Source organism: Globicephala melas, chromosome 6 (assembly GCF_963455315.2).
Source record: "Globicephala melas chromosome 6, mGloMel1.2, whole genome shotgun sequence".
NCBI classification, from domain to species: Eukaryota; Metazoa; Chordata; class Mammalia; order Artiodactyla; family Delphinidae; genus Globicephala; species Globicephala melas.
Window position 1 is genome coordinate 110,248,504 of NC_083319.1, and position 17,906 is coordinate 110,266,409.

General features: G+C 39.5%; 1 protein-coding gene across 3 annotated transcripts in view; it reads right to left on the bottom strand.

The window, feature by feature from the left end:
• GALNTL6 (polypeptide N-acetylgalactosaminyltransferase like 6) overlaps positions 1-17,906 on the bottom strand; it is a 1,150,777-nt gene that overhangs the window by 556,499 nt on the left and 576,372 nt on the right. The gene's annotated exons all lie outside the window — the stretch shown is intronic.

The following is a 17,906-nucleotide window of genomic DNA, read 5'->3' on the forward strand; positions in this document are numbered from 1 at the left end:
TGAAACAACTTGGTACTTTTAAAAAGTCTATCTTGGTAAAGATCTCATCTTGACAGCTTGCTTCTTGAAGAGCTGTGAAAGCCAGGGCTACCTTCTGTGTTGCTCGTGGCTCTGAACATTGATTTTTCTAGGTGCTAAAGGTATAGTAATAAAAAAAAAGCCATAAAATCCATATTTTTGAGTCTAACCTCTAAAGGATCTGACAGACAACAAAAAGATCAGTATGTCTGACATATTGTATATTTGATAGTCATAACTACAAAGGAGAAAAATAAAGTTAGAAAAGGGGCTACTGATTGCTTGTTACATTTTTAAATAGGTCATAACATAGGCCTCACTGACATGGTAACGCTTAATAAAAGCCCTCCAAGAGACAGGAGGAAAGCCATGTGGAAACAGAAGAGAGCTCAAGGCGGAGCAAAGAGTAAGTGCAGATGCTCTGAGAAGTTTATTTGGCATATTAAGGGAATATCAAGGAGGTTGGTGTAACTAGTGTTAAATAAACACACGGGAGATTACTACGAGATACTGTCAGAGAGATACCAGGAGCAGAGAATGTCGTCGATCACTGTAATGACTTTGCAAAGATGAGAGAACATATTAGGGTATGGAGAAATGGCTTACTCTACACTTTATTTAAAAAGTGTCACTTTTGGGGCTTCCCTGGTGGCACAGTGGTTGAGAGTCCACCTGCCGATGCAGGGGATGTGGGTTCGTGCCCCGGTCCGGGAATATCCCACATGCCGCAGAGCAGCTGGGCCCGTGAGCCGTGGCTGCTGAGCCTGCGTGTCCGGAGCCTGTGCTCCACAACGGGAGAGGCCACAACAGTGAGAGGTCCGCGTACCGCAAAAAAAAAAAAAAAAAAAAGTATCACTTTGAGCATAAGGGGTCCAGGACAAAGCAGCAAGGTCATTTAGTCAGCTACAGGAATAATAATCCATGTGAGAGAGGACACAGCTTAGTCCAGGGAGATGGTGGTAGAGGTGAAAAGTCGTGGTCCAATCTCAGATACACTTTGAAAGTGAAGCTGACAGAATTCCTGACAAATCAAATATGGAACTAAAAGAGAGACACCTCATCAAAGAAGATGTACAGAAGGCAAATATGTGTATGAAAAGATGCTTCACATCATATGTCACTGGGGGAACTACAAATTAAAACAAGATACAACTATATGCCTATTATTAGAATGGCCAAAATTCAAAATACTGACAACACCAAAAGCTGACAAGGATGTGGAGCAACAGGAATTCTCCTTCACTGATGATGGGAAGCAAAGTGGTACAGCCACCTCGGAAGACAGTTTGACTGTTTCTTGGTTTAAAACATGGATTAACCCTATGATCCAGCAATTGTGCTCCTTGGTATTTACCTTAAGGAGTTAAAAACATATGTTCACACAAAAACCTGCACATGGATATTTTTACCAGCTTTATTCATAATTGCCAAAACTTGGAAACAACCAAGATGCCCTTCAGTAGGTGAATGGACCAAAAAAGTATGGTACATCTAAACAATGAATTATTATTCAGTGGTAAAAAGAAATGAGCTACCAAGCTATGAGACAACATGGAGGAACCTTATATATGAATTATTAAGTGAAAAACGCCAATCTGAAAAGGCTGCCTGCTGTAATTATTCCAACTCTATGACCTCTGGAAAAGGTAAAACTATCGACACAGTAAAACGGTCAGCAGTCGCAGAGGTCTATTTTGAGGAGGAAAGGATGAATTGGCAGAGCACGGGGATTTTTAGAGAGTGAAACAATTCTGAATGATAGTACAATGATGAATGCATGCCATTATACATTTGTCCAGACCCTCAGAATCCACACCACCAAGAGTGAACCGTAATGTCAACTCTGGATTGATAGTGACATATCAGTGAAGGTTCATCGATTGAACAATGGTGCCCTCTGCTGCCAGATGCTGGTAATGAAGGAAGCTATGTGTGTTTGCGGGAAGAGAGTGGTATGGGAAGTCTGCACTTCCTTCTCAATTCTGCTGTGAATCTAAAACTGCCCTGAAATTAAAATGTATTTTCAGAATGGAAGGGAGAAGGCAGAGATGAAATTATATTGTTTGAACTCAGCATTCAAGCACTGGACATGTGCAGAATTACTGAGAGAAATGAGACTGTGGAAGAAGGAGATATTCTTCCCTGATCTGTGTATTTGTTTTGTTTGGATCGGTTTCGTTTGGTTTGGAAAAGGGAAGAACAGAATTCTGGGATTTGGATATATTAAATTTGAGATGCACATTAAAAATCCAAGGAGAGATGTCGGCAATTGGAAATATAGCTCTGAAATCTAACAGACCTGTCAGGGCTGGATATGAAAATTTGGAATCATTGAATATGCATAGTTTTTGAGCCATGAACTGGACGTGATCAATCAGGGAGTGAGTATAAATAAAAAGAGAAGACATTCAACGACTGAGCCTTGGAGAATGCTGAAAGGAAAAATTCAGGGAGAAAAGGAAGAACCAGCAGAGTGAGAAGTGAAACCAGTGAATTACCAGGCAGGCAAGTACAGGAAGCGTGTCTGAAATCAAAACTGAAAATTGAGTTTTCAGGATGATGGACTAATGTGTGCCCAGTGCTACTGTTATAGGTGAGATAAGACAAGGATGAGAACCGGCTACTGAATGAAGCAAGTGGGGGTCACTGTTGACTTTGACAAGAACAGTCTTTGTGGAGTGTTGGAGCAAAAATCTGATGGGACCAGGTTCAGGAAAATGGAAGACAAACTCTGATAAATTTTACTGTGATGGGGAGAGAGAAACTGATGGAAACTGGGAGAAGAAGTGTGATCAAGAGAGGATTTTTAAAAATGGGGATTATAAAAGCACGCTGTTGTAGAGACGGGGCAATCCAGTTGGGAGTGATTTACCGTAAGAAGAGTGAGGACAGATTTGCAGATAGAATGTCCCAAAAGGTCAAAGGGAAGGGCTTAGCCTCAGTCAGGAGGAGGGATATCCACCTGTAGTCGTAGAGGAGAAGGTGGGGTACGTGGGCACATACGTAGGTGGGTGGGTGGAGGTGAAAGCATGCGGAAATTCTTTTCTGGTTCCCTTGATTTTCTCAGTGAAGTAACAAGCAAGGCTATATAGCCTGAGAGTGAGTGTGGGAAGGCAGAGCCACAGGGGAGGAGAGGAGAAGGTATAAAGTAGTGCTAAGGGAACGGGGGAGTGATTGCTTGATGCCAGGCAACACCAATGTCCCATCTGAACTTGGCAATCATGAATTTAAAATGAGACCTGTCAACATGGTTGGGAAGTTTTCTCTCGCCACTTTGAGCTGCACTGACAAAGGTGCCGAGTAAGCAAAAGCTGGATTTAAGAAGTGCTGGGGTTTTGTCAAGGGAATGTATTATTAATTGAGGGAAGTGGTTAAGAGTGTATAGAAAAGAAAATGCATAATGATGGGCCAACGAACTGAAGTAGAGAAATATGGGAGTTCTGGAATATGATTGGGGTTAGTGGTTATGAAAAAGTGTTAGGAACAATAAAAACTAGTGTTTTTAAAATTTTTTAATTTTATTTTGGTGTAAGTATACAAACAACCCAATGATCATTGCAGCACTGTTTACAATTGCCAAGGCGTGGAAGCAACCTAAGTGTCCATCAACAGATGAATGGGTAAAGAAGATGTGGTTCATGTATTCAGTGGAATACTACTCAGCCATAAAAAGGAATGATAATGCCATTTGCAGCAACATGGTTAGACCTGGAGATGATCATACTAAGTGAAGTTAAGTCACATGGAAAAAGACAAATACCACATGGTATCACTTATATGCAGAAGCTAAAAAAAAAAGTTACAAATGAACTTATTTATAACACAGAAACAGACTCACAGACTTTGAGAATAAACTCTAGGTCTTAATGGGGTCCACGTATTACTGAAATTAGAGTGCGATATGAGATGAGCTGGAGAGGAGGGGTTGATGGTTGAAGGTGAGGTTAGCTGGGGTTTGCAGTTACAGATAATGGCAAGGTGTATACCAAGAGCATGGCCATAAGAGTGAGTGGCTGAGGGCGAGTGGAGGTCAAGGTCACCTGGAGGACAGAGGTCAGGGAAATTAGAGACCAGGACATTAAAAGAAGTTTAAAAGACCATCCTTGCAGATATCAAAATTACTAGAACATCTGGCTGACATATTATCAAAGGCATGTCAGTGAATGAAAGCTAAAAGCTTTCAGCAAAGAAACAAGTGATTCCAGGGCCAAAGAAGACCACAGTTAGTAGGGATGGTAGGAGCATCCCTTGATAACGTAATGTTCAATGCTGAGGGCTTGCAGGGGTATGGAGGGAGGATTATCTAGAAGCAGGGTCTCTTGAGGATGGTGGCTCAGGTAGTTCTTTTCACAAAGATCAGTGGGGGTGGTGGGTAGGAACCAACATGTGCAATGCCACCCTTCCTCTCATCTGCATACCTGTTATCCCATGGAAAACCAACTGGTTTTTATGGGACTCCTGGGATTTAAACCAAGGTCAACAGGCAGCAGAAGAAGGAGGTCCTACAAGATGTCACAGAATCCTAAAACCCAGAAGTGACAAATCCTGGAAAATGTCAGATAAAGGTCTGTGTGATTTAGTATGATTATCTATCCAGAGATCCAACCCTTTGGAGACTTTAGGCTTCAGTAGCAGAAAAAGTGTGAAATGACTACTAAAAATGAGAAGAGATCTGGTTCCCTGGCACAGAGGAAGCCAGCTGAGGTCTTTGGCTAATGGGGTGAGAAGACAGATCTTGTTTGGGAAGCACAGCAAAGATGATCTTTTTTTCTTTTCTTTTTTTTTTTTTTTTTACCTTTTGACCTGCCTTGGAATACCTTTTGGGGTGAGAGGGAAGTCCTACTCTAGTTCTGTCCTATTGTTTCCCATGATCTGATACCACTGATCTTCACAATTACACGGTTCCACATATGCACATCACCTGACCTCCAAGATTTGAGTGGCGTGTCCTGCCCAAGGCAGAGAAAGCACTGACCCATTGTCGTATGTGTTTCAGAACTCGGCTTGCCTTCTTCATTCAGTTGTAAGCACCGTGCTTTAATGACCTCAAGCAAACTTAAAAGGCATTATGTTCAGCTAAAGAGACCAGACACGAATGAAGATAAACTGTGATGTCACTGATACCAAAGGTCAGCACAGGTAACAGAAATCACAGTAATGGTTACCCATGGGGAAGAGGGTGCATATGGGCTGGTAAGTTACAAATGAAATATCTGGGCTGATGGAATTACTTTTTTTGATTTGGGTTGTGGTCCCATGAGGGTATATATACGTAACATCATAAATCTGTACAAAAAAGATTGGTGTAGTTTACTGTTTATAAATAGAGTGCTGAAAAAAATTTAAGTAGATAAAAAAACCTGGGAGGTAGCACAGTAGGGCAGCTGGATGGCAAACAGACCACATAAAATGCACCCCCTTCTCATAACTCCCACATAAGACAGATAAGTACCAATGGAAAGAAAAATGGAGGAGCCTGGGGAAGACAAGCTGGAAGTTGATTATTGGGGAGAACAGGATAACAACTCTTCAGATTCTTAAACAACAGCAAGAACACACTTGCTATGAGGAGAGAGGAAGCCTGCTGTTCCTTACAGACTCTGGAATGGAGTGAAACCAGTGGGAGGAACCCCAGAAGAAAACGGTTTCACCTCTTACAAGGAAGGCTGTCAAAAACTACATTAACTGTCCCCCTACAAAGTGATTTTTCACTTAAGCATTGCTTTTTAACAATTTTCTCCAAATAATCCTCAGAACTGTAAGTTGAATTTGTAAACAATGGGGACCCCTGTGGCTGAAGTGGGGTCTGGAGACATGTCTGCCTTCCCATCCCCAAATCACTTCTGGGGGGCACCCAAGAGCAGATGGCCAACTCTTTACTATAAAGTTGCAGGAGCGATTCAAACATCTGATTTGTCCTTGAACTAGATGGCTCTCAAAATCAATTTTATCTTCCATCCTATGAACTTAAGGCTTGAAGATTAAAGGCCTTCGATTGTCAAAGCGTGGTGATTTGCAACATTCCTTTCTTTTCTGGTGTGTAATTGATATTGTATTAAAAGATGCTAGAGCATTCTAATTCATGATGTGTGCCTTGAAGGGAATGGGCAAGGTAGAATTAGGCCCATGACTTCAGAGCTTCTAGTAACTGTAGAGACATAACAGAAAGAGATTATCACTTACCTCCCTGGATAACTAAACACATGGCAGATTAATAAAATGTCAATATGGAGGAAGGTCGGCAGGATCACAGACCCACTGCCCCAGTTAAAGAGCCTCGTGCTATGGCATTGAACTCAAGGCTTTGTTACACAAACTGAAAGGAGACCTTCATTTCAAATGTGAAAAGATGGCAGGACAGTCCTCAAGTCAAATGTCAAGTCTAGATGAAAACTTTGGTGCAATATACTTTTACAGACAGTTCTTCAGACTCCGAAAGCATTTTTTAAAAGCTCATACTACTCTTATTTATAGCTTCCTTTAAAAAAAGACTGGAATAGGATATTCGCTAGCTGTATCTTTAGATGATTTTCTGTCTAGGTTAAAAGAAAGCCACTAGTGATATCGCATATAAAATACTTAATATAGTGCATTGCCATGCAAATAATAATTACGAATGATATGTGTTCTTGGGTCCATGCTAGGTTCTGGGAAAAATCTTCTCCTCAAAGAGATTATATTTCAGTAGTGAGACAGACTCATTAGCATCATGATGGAATGTGATGGAGCTATAATGATCTCGTTCAGTCCCATGGCTTCAATTACCTACTTCTTGCCGATGGTCCCATTTTCTCTCTATTATAACTCTCACTCGTGAACGCCTCACAGATCCTACTGCAGAATTGCAAGTGCTGGAAAATTCTATCTGGATTTTCAGCAGCATCTTCAAGACAGCATTTCTGAACTAAGCTCATGCTCTTTCTTCCCCCATCTGCTCTTCAGGAAATTTGCTGGTTGTTTTATTTCTTAGTTGATGAATGATACTAGCAGACACCCAAGCCAGTCTGTGGGTACCAGAGAACCGGGCTTGTGACAATTTTTTCTATGCTCTCCATCTTTCCCAGTGTGTGTGTTTAGGAGGGTATTAACTCATTCAATAATTCAATATAATTTCACTCCATTAAGTGCAAAGAGTATTGATTATTCACTACTAGTGTTATATTGTCTTAGTCCATTCTGGCCGCTGTAACAAAAATACTGTGCTCTGAGTAACTTATAAACAACGTATTTTTTTTCTCACATTTCTGGAGACTGGGAAGTCTAAGATCAAAGCACGAGAGATCTGGTGTCTGGTGGGATGCCACTTCTTAGACCAGCTATCTTTTTCTCTGTAAATCACCTGATTGAGGGGCAAGGCAGCTCTCTGGGCCACATTATACGGGCACTAATCTCATCCATGAAGGCCCCCCCCATGACCTAATCACCTCCCAAGGTCCCACCTCTTCATACCATCACCTTGGGGGTTAGGATTTCAACCCATGAATTTTGAGGGGACGCAAACATTCAGAACATAGTATATACCCAAGCACATATTACACTTATGCACACACCTTCTCTATCAGCATATGAGAAGAGACTTTTGAGTTCTAAGTGACCCACAATGTTTTAAATTTGCATTTTCTCACCTTTTTTTTACCCCTCACCAATCCAGATGAGCCAAGGGGAGTGGAACACCATATTCACCGTATGCCTCTGTGGGATGTGTGCCGTAGGTTTTCCCTGTTAGTATAAGTGAATGAGATATATTACATTATCATTAGAAAAGGCCACAGCTCTGTCCGAAGTACGTATCATGCTGTGGCACTCACCCTTTTAAGATATGGACATTGCAAAACCATTATATGTCTTGAAAACCTTTCATCTGTACTATTTGCATAAATGCACATTTCAAAAAAACCCAGTACTGTAGAAAAATAACCCCGACTCAAGAAAGCTCATAATGATATCAGGAGTTTCCCCAACAAGCTTGATGCTTGAAAGAATGAGGATTCTATCTGGCTACGGGATGACAGCTTGCCTTTCAGGGACTGAAGTTGCTAATCATTGAAGACAAATTCATTTTCTCATCTCTTCTTTCAGAACGTATACTTTGAGTGCATTTCCCAGCCTGTCTTGCATTAGGCCAAAGGCAAGAGACTAAGTTCCAGCCGATGGACTGTGACCTAAAGTGATATGTGTCACTTCTGTTCCTGGACCATAAAAACCTCCAGCAAACGCTCCTTTATGCTCTTGTCTCTTCATCCCTTGGATATCAATTAGGGCTCCGCTGGAGGCCTGCAGGTGTGACTCTGCCCCAGCCTGGCCCACGAATGACCACATGGGGCAACTTCTTGCCTCCATTCTCACGCCCTCTAGCCGGGAACTGCCTTGGCTGTCATGTGAGTGAGAAATAAATTTCTATTATATTTGAGTCATTTTAATAATTTGAGTTTATGTGGCATAATCATTAGCTTCCCTTGACTAAAACACTTCCCCTAATGATTGCTATTTTTAAAAATATTTTATTGAAGTATAGTTGATTTACAATGTTGTGTTCATTTCTGCCGTACAGCAAAGTGATTCAGTTATATATATTATATATTCCTTTTATATATATTCTTTTATATATATGTGTATATATGTATATATATACTTACATGTTTATATATTCTTTTCATATTCTTTTCGATTATGGTTTACCACAGGATATTTAATATAATTCCCTGTGTTATACAGTAGGACCTTGTTGTTTATTCATCCTATAAATATAATGATTGCTATTTTAAGAGAAAAACAAATTCACGTGTATTAACACACCACAATTTGGCCACTTGCAGAATGTTACATTGAAGGAGAGTTGAAACACAGAAAATGTAGTACTATTAAATTCTAAAATTCCAGCAAATATGATAAAAAATTGACGTCAGGCAAGAAAAGCCCACGATATGTAAAATATTCAAAATAGTTGCACAATCTAAATTCAACAAGTAGTTGACTGTTCTCACTGTGTGGTGCACAGCATTGGCGCCGCAGTTAGAAAACCAAAGTACGCCTTCTTACTAAGACACCATGTAAGGTAACTTGCTCCAATGCTTAGTTTAGTTTTGCTTTTCTTTTTACAAAAGACAGATTTCCTCAAATCCAACTGTCCCTCACTTCACCTAACTCATTCATTTAGCAAATATTTCTTCGTTGGCTACGATGCATTGTGGACAGAAAATGCCACCTGCCATATCAGTAAACAAACGACGTTGCAGCCATCAAACCATAAGCCACGGCAGCCAACCTCAACTGGGCACCCTGACCCTTCAGGATGGGAAAGCACAGGACGCTGGCCACAGAGAGCTGAGGTGCAGATCAAAGGAATGATTTCAATCAGCCCAGACTCTTGCATCTTCCCGTACATAGAAAAGCTCTAAATTCCTTAACTTGAGATGTCTATTTTTCCTTTAATTACCAGTAATCTTTTGATGTTCCAACTACCAGGTTCTTGTCGCAAAACTCCCATACATCCTGGCTCGTCCCTCACCTCTTTGGACCAGTCCCTCGGAGCTGTCTGAAAGGCTGTCTCCCAGGCTTAAGTCCTCAGCAAGTCTGCCCAGTAAAACATCATTCTCAACTTTTAGGTTTTGTTTTTCAGTCGATAGCACCAAGCCCTGTTCTAAGCGCTTAGTACACATGAGTGAATAAAACAGACAGAGATGTCTGCCCTTCCAGAGCTTACATTTTAGCAGGGGAGACAGGTGATAAAAACATAATAAACAACTAAATATGTGACATTTAGGGCAGTGGAAAATGCTACTAAAATAAATGGAGGATGATGGTATATACAAGATTCAAATGTAAATGGATGGTCAGAATCACTTGTTAGAAGTGTAAACATTCATTACAAGGACATCTGTTGGAAGAGCATTCCAGATAAGAAGGAACAGCCAGTTCTGCAAATCAAGAACATACCTGGCAGGTTCAAGGAACAGGAAGGGGCCCGTGTAGCTGAGAAGGCAGCTGTGTTGGGGAGAATTACAAGAGATAAGGTCAAGGAGTTAATGAGAGGAGGGGCAAATCCGGTAAGGCTTTGCGGACCATCAAGAGCCCTTTGGTTTTTGTCCTGTGAGAAATGAGGGGTCATTGCAGGGATTTTAGCGAAAGAATGACATGATGTAATTTATATCTTATAGGACTGCTTTGGCCACTAGAATGAACTGGAAGCTCCGAGACCAGATAAAATTCTCTTGTATAATCCAGGGAGAGAATGACAGGGCTTGGAGTACCGTGGAGATGGTGGAGAAGGTGGGAACTGATGGGATTTTGGGTTATGAAGGTAGAAAGAAATTAATTTTTGGACAGCTTAGATGTGAAAAGTATAAAAGAAGGAAGAAGAAGATTAGTTCAAGGATCTTAACGTGGCCAACGGGAAGCTTGAGTTGCCATGAAGCAAGGTGGGAAAGGCTGTGGCGGATAGGTTTGGGGAGAGAGATCTGGAATACAGCTTTGGGCATGTTGAGCTTGAAGTGTCCAATAAACATAAAATCAGAGATGACAAGTCATTGGACACATGAGTATGAATTTTGGGAGAAGATCTGATGTAGAGATAACAGCTGGACGTGTCATCTAGATGGCACTTAAAGGCAACAGACTGGATTAGATCACTAAGGGAGTGAGTGTAGGTAAAGATTCGAAGAAGAGAACCTCAAGCGCTCTTATGACCAAAAATCAGAGACAGTAAGATGGCCCAGAAAAGGAGACTAGAAGGAAAAATTCAGGAGCATGTGGTATTTTTCCAACCAGAGGAAGGAAATGTATTAGTAGAAGGATGTTGACAGGTCAACGCAATCGCAGACTGAGAATTATCATAGGATTTAGCAAAACGAGCTCACTGATATCCTTGGCAAAAGCAGATGAAAATGCAGTGAGAGTAGAGAGGACGGAAGGAGACAGCATTGAGGCAGAGAATTTAGACAACTTTTTTCACTGAGTTGTTGCAAAAGGTAGCAAAGAATGAGGCTGTCGCTCGCAGGGTAATGAATGATCACCGTATTAGTCTATTATGATGGCAGAGGAAGGCCTCTATTTTAGAAATGCGAAAGAAGTGCAAAGTATTTACACAAAATGCCTAAAGTACAAACACAGTATTTCACGATACTAAATAGTGCATGACCTTCTTTCGTTCTCAGTAGAAATCGGTGAGAAGACAGCTATGAAAGGGAGGTATTTCAAGTCCCTAATTTTTTACGTTAGATTAAAAACACACTTTTTCACAGCTACAAAAGACTCAGAAACAGTTTTTACTCTATTATCTCTGCCTTTGAAATAACAAAAAAGACAATTATTTTATACATGTCTAGAGGCAAAAAGTCAGAAACCACAGGAGACAACAGAGTTCTCTCCTTTTTATTCAGAGATTAAATGTCAGGAGTAGAAACCGCCTCCTCATTATTATTTCAACAGAATTTTATGGCTAATCCCTCATGGAGAACTATCTAAAGCGCCCTCAAGAATTTTTTTAAAAAACATTCCTTATGAAGATCTGTCTAAAATCTTATTGCGATGCAACACACACAATTTTTAAAAGAAGTCGCTTTGAACTTTTCTCTGAAATGTTTATTCATGCTTTGTTTATATCTATACATTATAAATTTATATTTATAAATTTACTTTTAAATATCTTGGTAGCATTTTTCTATGTCTCATTTTTCTCTCTTAGCTATTAACACGTTTATATGATATTTCTAGAAACCATATAATTCTATGTATGTGATTAAGTATTCATATACTGTAGCACACAGAACAATTTTAAGGCCAGCGTTTACGGCTACCAATGATTGAGCACCCTCCATGCTGGGAACTATTCTAATTTATAATAATTATCTACTTAATTTCATGTACTCTTAATAAAAACTTCCCTGGTAGGAACTCTGATTATTTTTTAGAAACGAGGAAACAAATTTACAGGGATAGATAACTCACTCACGGTTATACAGCAGTCCTGCCATCCTTTCAACAAACAGGTTTAGAGAGACCCTTATCATTTTGAAAACCAACAAAACTTCATTATGACACTTACATGACATTGAACATTCATTATATCGTTGCCTGGACTCATATACACTAAGGAGTAACTATATTTTAATCCCAAATATGGACACATAAAGTATTGCATTGTATAATTGATCTATGTAATGGCTATATTACATACTAATATCAGTTATTCCTTCCAATATAAAAATACGTCATAACTTTAGCTAGGAAAGTTTACTCTTCTCCCCTTCTATTCTGGGCCATTTGGGATGTAGTATCCATGAGACATTCAAAATCACTATGTTGCTGAGGTTCATGAAGAATGTCGCCAGCAAGGATTTACAGCTGGTTTAATCTTCTCCAAATTTGCTCTGCAACCTATTACTGCCTATGTATGTGGTTACATTTACACTAAATCACTTCAAAAGCACATTATCCTTTAAGTCCATGCTGTCACACACCCACGTGGTGCTTGTGCAGAACACACTGTACTGTAAGCAGCTGTGCATAAAGATCGGGAGGGACGGCTTCCGATACATTTTTTTTTTTTAATGGAGTTGCACAGGATGTATGATGGCTCTGCACTATGGACCCTTTTTTCTCAGTTTTGATCCAAAGTAGAAGGTGAATCTTGTCAACCTAGGCTTAAGCGACCCTCCTATCACAACATTCATGCATCTTTTTTTTTCTAGAAAAACATTTCACTCATCACAAAGAGCCTGGACAGTGAAAACCCAAGTGAGAGAGTAAAGGACAGAGTCCCAGCCTATTAGCTGATAAAACAGACCACCCATTTCTGAACAGGTTATTGTAGACAAGTGGAGACTTTTATAAATTAACAGATAATGGGACAATATCTAGAGTTTATGCCTTCATCAAGGACACATTACAATCCACATCTCTCTGTTTTTCACCAAAATTATAAACTTCTTAAGAACAGAGTTACTGTCTTATTCTTATAAATGTCTGGAATCAAGTAGAATCGCATCATAAATATTTTCTTAAAGAAGCTTTTGAACTTTTCTGCAGTTAGTGATGACATAAGCAAACAAAATCCAGAGATCACAAAAACATACCATGGAAAATAAGCAAATAAACCTGGACCTCAGAAACAGATGTCTCAGTTTGAGGTCACCGTCGGTCTGGACAACAATTTGCCAATTAGTCACACTGTTAAGACATCACGTACGAGAAAGAGCTAGAAACATAAAACTCCCTTCGTGTCCTTTGTACTGTTCAGCATAATGATGTCTGTCAGAATGTATCTAGTCCCTTTGCCCGAATGTAATTTTAGTTATACTCTAACTCTTTTTTTGTGGACCTCAAGAGCCTCAAGAGTCATTTCAAAAATTTTATACAAAGCAGCTTACGTGTATGAAACTTTTTCATGATTATATTAAATGTTGCAAAGACGTTATAAAATACATATCGTCTTTACCAGATCTTAAATCTCCAACGAATCGTGAGTAACATAACCATATCTAATCGCACAGTTCCTGTGTGACGGGCACTCTGCTCATTGCCTCCTACCCAGGATCACATTTCATGCTCACGCAAAACCATGAGCTAAGTGTTATTACCACCAAACTAGGCAGCCAGACAGAGATGGGGCCGGGAATGGCGCCCAGGGGAACCTGATCTCAAAGCCTGCTCCCTAGTCATTGGATATCAGATAAAATATTAGGGTTGCTTTATGGAAGAAATGCCCATTGTACATGGAATTCATGTCTTTGAAGGACATGCAGAACCACAAAATTATTCATAAGATACACACACAGACATACAAGTACACATTTACATGCATATAAATACCACCCTCATCATCTCTACGATATCAGCCACAACATCCTCAAGGCAGAAAAGGACAATTGATTTCACAGTAAAACCCCATGATATGGGAACAAACTGAATAACAACAACAATTTCCCGTTGAGGATCAATCGTGTAAACAACTGCTACTTGTCTATCTTAACCATCCTTTCAGTCATTAGATTGGATCCTATCGTGAAAAAGTCACCCTAAATTCAAAATGAGGATGATTCTAGACAAAGCTGTTGGGAATTGGACATCTTTGTCTTGTGCGTTCCTAATGTCGACATAGTTTTCTCCTTTGTCACACATATGTATTTCTTCAACCCATGCATCATGGTATAATGAAAATGTTCCAGAATTAGTATATTAGATGTTACATCAGTCAGCTATCACCACTGCAGAACAAACCACTCCAAAGTGCAGTGACGTATAATAGCGAGCACTGATCCTCTTGGTCACAGGCTGCAAGTTGACTGCAGTTTGGATGATCTAAGCTGGGTTTGGTCATTCTCTCTGCCTCAGGCTGTGAGTTGGCTGGGCTAAGCTCCCGGGTGTAGGATGGGTTCAAGTCTGCTCCATCTGTGCATGTTTTAGAGTACAGACCAAAGGGCAGGGGCTACTTGGGGGCATATAGTTCTCACGGCAAATAAGCAGGGTGCAGACGCCAAACCAATGCAAGGACACTCCAGGCCTCTGCTTGTGTTCTATCTGCTAACATTCTCGCAGGCAAAGCAAGTCACCTGGCTAAATCCAGCACCAATGTAGGAGAAAGAGTATTCTTTTGACAATGAGAGCGCTAAGTAGTGAGTATCTTCTAAGAAGTGAATATTGCTGACCAACAATATAAACAATCACAGAAGCAGCGGAATGTAATCAGATGCCCTTGAAAACATTCCTTACCTGAGAAAAATGGGAAGCTTTACAATTTTTCATTCTTAAATTGTAATAAAAGAATCCAATATATGAAATACAACAAAAATTCCAATTCAGTATGGTGGAAAATTTGTTGTGGGGTTATAATTCCTGTTACCTGTTTGCCTCTAGCTGCTAAAGTGATTAAGACAATTGTAAACTACACAGTTTTCATGTAGAGAAGGATTAACGATGCGCAGTCAGGTAGACACTGCTGACTGTAACCGAAATTGCAGAGGAAGCTGATTTGCCTCATTTTTGGAGCAAAGCAAACATCAATTAAATAATGACTAATCTAGAATCCTGGCTAGTAACTGTGGAGAAACATCTTTGGAGATCAGTTAGCCCTAAATATCGATTTACAGGTGCGTAAATTGAGACCAGAAACAATAGTCAACTTACCTAAGGGGCAGATACATGTTAGAAAAATCCAACACACAAACCCAGATTTTCAGACTTTAATGTTTCCATTTTTTTTAACCTTAGTAAAGTAAGTAATCGTCAGCTTCTGCTTCACAGAAACTTTGCAAAATGTAATTTCCATCACATAATGGAAATATACTGAGTATCGTTATTCAATACATATCCCTGAACTCAAATTAAATATAAACACTATAATTAAATGACATCATTTAAACATTTCCTCAAGTAGAACTAAAGCACCATGGTTTAGAAGATTCCCAGGGATCTCTTTACATTGACATCTGATTCTACTTTTTGAATTAAGAAAGGTATATGAATTTACTCTTTTATCTCTTTGGAGTAACATCTGCTTATAGAAGCAGACTGAATATACGGAACTGGGAAATGAAGGCAAAATTAACAGCATAGAAACAGCTATGTCTAGGGACATGATCTGAATGGTCAAAGCAGTTCTAGGTCTTGAAAACGGTAGTGCAGGGTAAAGATGGGGAGGGGGGAGGTGGTCCTGGGAAGACATAAGAACCCATCATATTTTGAAAGTTTAGGCAGTTCTTGAAGTTCTGTATGAGCAGCACGTCTGTAATCCAAGGAGGCCATCTGAGTCACAGAGATCAGACATCTAGGAAAGACCACAGGCCCCCAAGGAAGAAGCATCATCTATCCCAACAGATTGGAATCAAGAAAATGTATTTAAACTTGAAAAAAAAAAAAGATCTGTAACTAGGGACCTAGCAACAAACTGAAACCTTATGCCTGAATCTTGTGTATATCTTTCCCTGGCGAGTGAGGGCCTCAGACGGCTTTCGATGGATAGTCTAGTGGGTCTTTGAAACAAACCAACAGAATTGCTATATTAGAAAAAATAATTACTCTATTAAGAAAGGAGATTAGTTCACAAAAATGTAACAAGGAGAATCAGACACAGTCAGAAATGACCACGTTTTTAAACAATATTTCCTAAGTTTCTCACTTTGTTATACACTGTGCATAGAAAGCCAATTATGATAAAAGTTAGATTCACACAATGTGTTCCTACTGATTGATTACCTGGAGCTACGTTATTCAGGAAATTATGATCAGTGGCTGCAAACAATTATAAGCTTATAAACCATGCACTGACACCTTTAAGGGGGAATACAAAACAGAAGCTTATGAATTTTTTGGAAACAATTATCCTGTTTTCACAGAAGCCTTTAATCTCAGTGAAATAAGACAATGAGAAAAATAAATTAAATGCGAAAGGAGACTCGTTTCTAAATGAAAGGGATCACGTCTCAGGTGGCATCAGCTGCTCTTCAGACCACATTTACATTACTATAATGATCTCTACTTGTAAAGGTTTATTACCTTAATCAGAATATTCATTAGAGGGAAAAATGTTCATTCACAGTTATATCTTGTTATGTGTGTTTTTACATATTTAAGTCCAACATGAATTAAAATTCTCTTCATTTAGACCAATAAAAATTATCAGTTAAAAAAAAACTGAACTGTGGTTGGCACATATACGTGTCCTAGATTTTAGTTATTATTATAAAAAATTTAGGACTTTCACTTAATTTACAAGTATGTATTCTTAGTTCATGAGGAGTGAAAAATTGAGTACAATAATGATCATTGTGTTGGTCTAGCTCTCTCCTAAAATACACAATTAAACCAATATCTTGCTGTACTATTTTTACATATCACAGATGACAAAGAGACACACATATCTAGATGTAAACCAGAATTTTTTGAATAGTTAGACTCCATTTGAATCAGTTTTGAAGACTGCTACTTTTGGACAATTCAGAAATGCAACTGTCTTTTCCTGACCTCAAATTCACTGAAGTTAGAGGTGCTAGGGGAATCTACATGAATAATTTCTTCATTTATTCCTGATGTTGTGTTATCCTTGACTCTAAACATCTGAACATCTTTTAAAACAGAAATTTCTTAATCTTTTATAGAATCCTTTGCCTGTATATTTGCAGAGCCTCATACAAACAGTGATGCAGATGAATGTGGCAAAGACAAAAATGCTTACAAAATATTCTATGAGTATCCCTTTCTTTAAAAGAATACTTTGGATTAGGTTTGGGCCCTGTAACCAGTTCTGGGCAACGAGCATGAGGCTTTAACCCAGGAGTCACGTGGCAGCAGGAGATGATGAGGCCGCCATCAGACTGGATCTCTGAGGGTTATGTGGAACAGAACACCTCGCTAGGTTGTGTTGGACATGTAACATCAAGAGGAAATAAATTTCTAGTCTGATATGCTGGGAGACTTGGAGGCTAATTGTGCAGCTAGGACTGAAAGCCATTACAGAAATTAAGTAATAACCTAATAAAATTCCTCAACAGCATTACATTGCCTGAGCAACTGGGCCATGGGCTGTGAATAAACTGCTTTTAGGTTCTGTAAAGTTGGGGAGCTATGTGGTCCAGTAGCGGAATATTTGGCCCAAGTGTTGTCTGTAATAACTTTGAAGGTGGAATCTTCATTTCTTGGGGAAGAGGCTGAAAAGAGAACCTTGGTAGTACATGGAAGGTGTTACTAACAAAGTCTGGCAAGGTATTACAAGAAAGAATTGGACAGTCAACAAGCCTAAATGAAAGGGAACAGAGAGATCAGAAATTTGGGACCTTGCAAAGTTGGAAAAGAGATAAGTTTTAAAAGGCTTCAACGGGCAAAGGCCCAATAATACCTTTACACTGATGAAAATATCTCAAGTTAAAGATCAGTTTTAAGGCTACAGCACACGA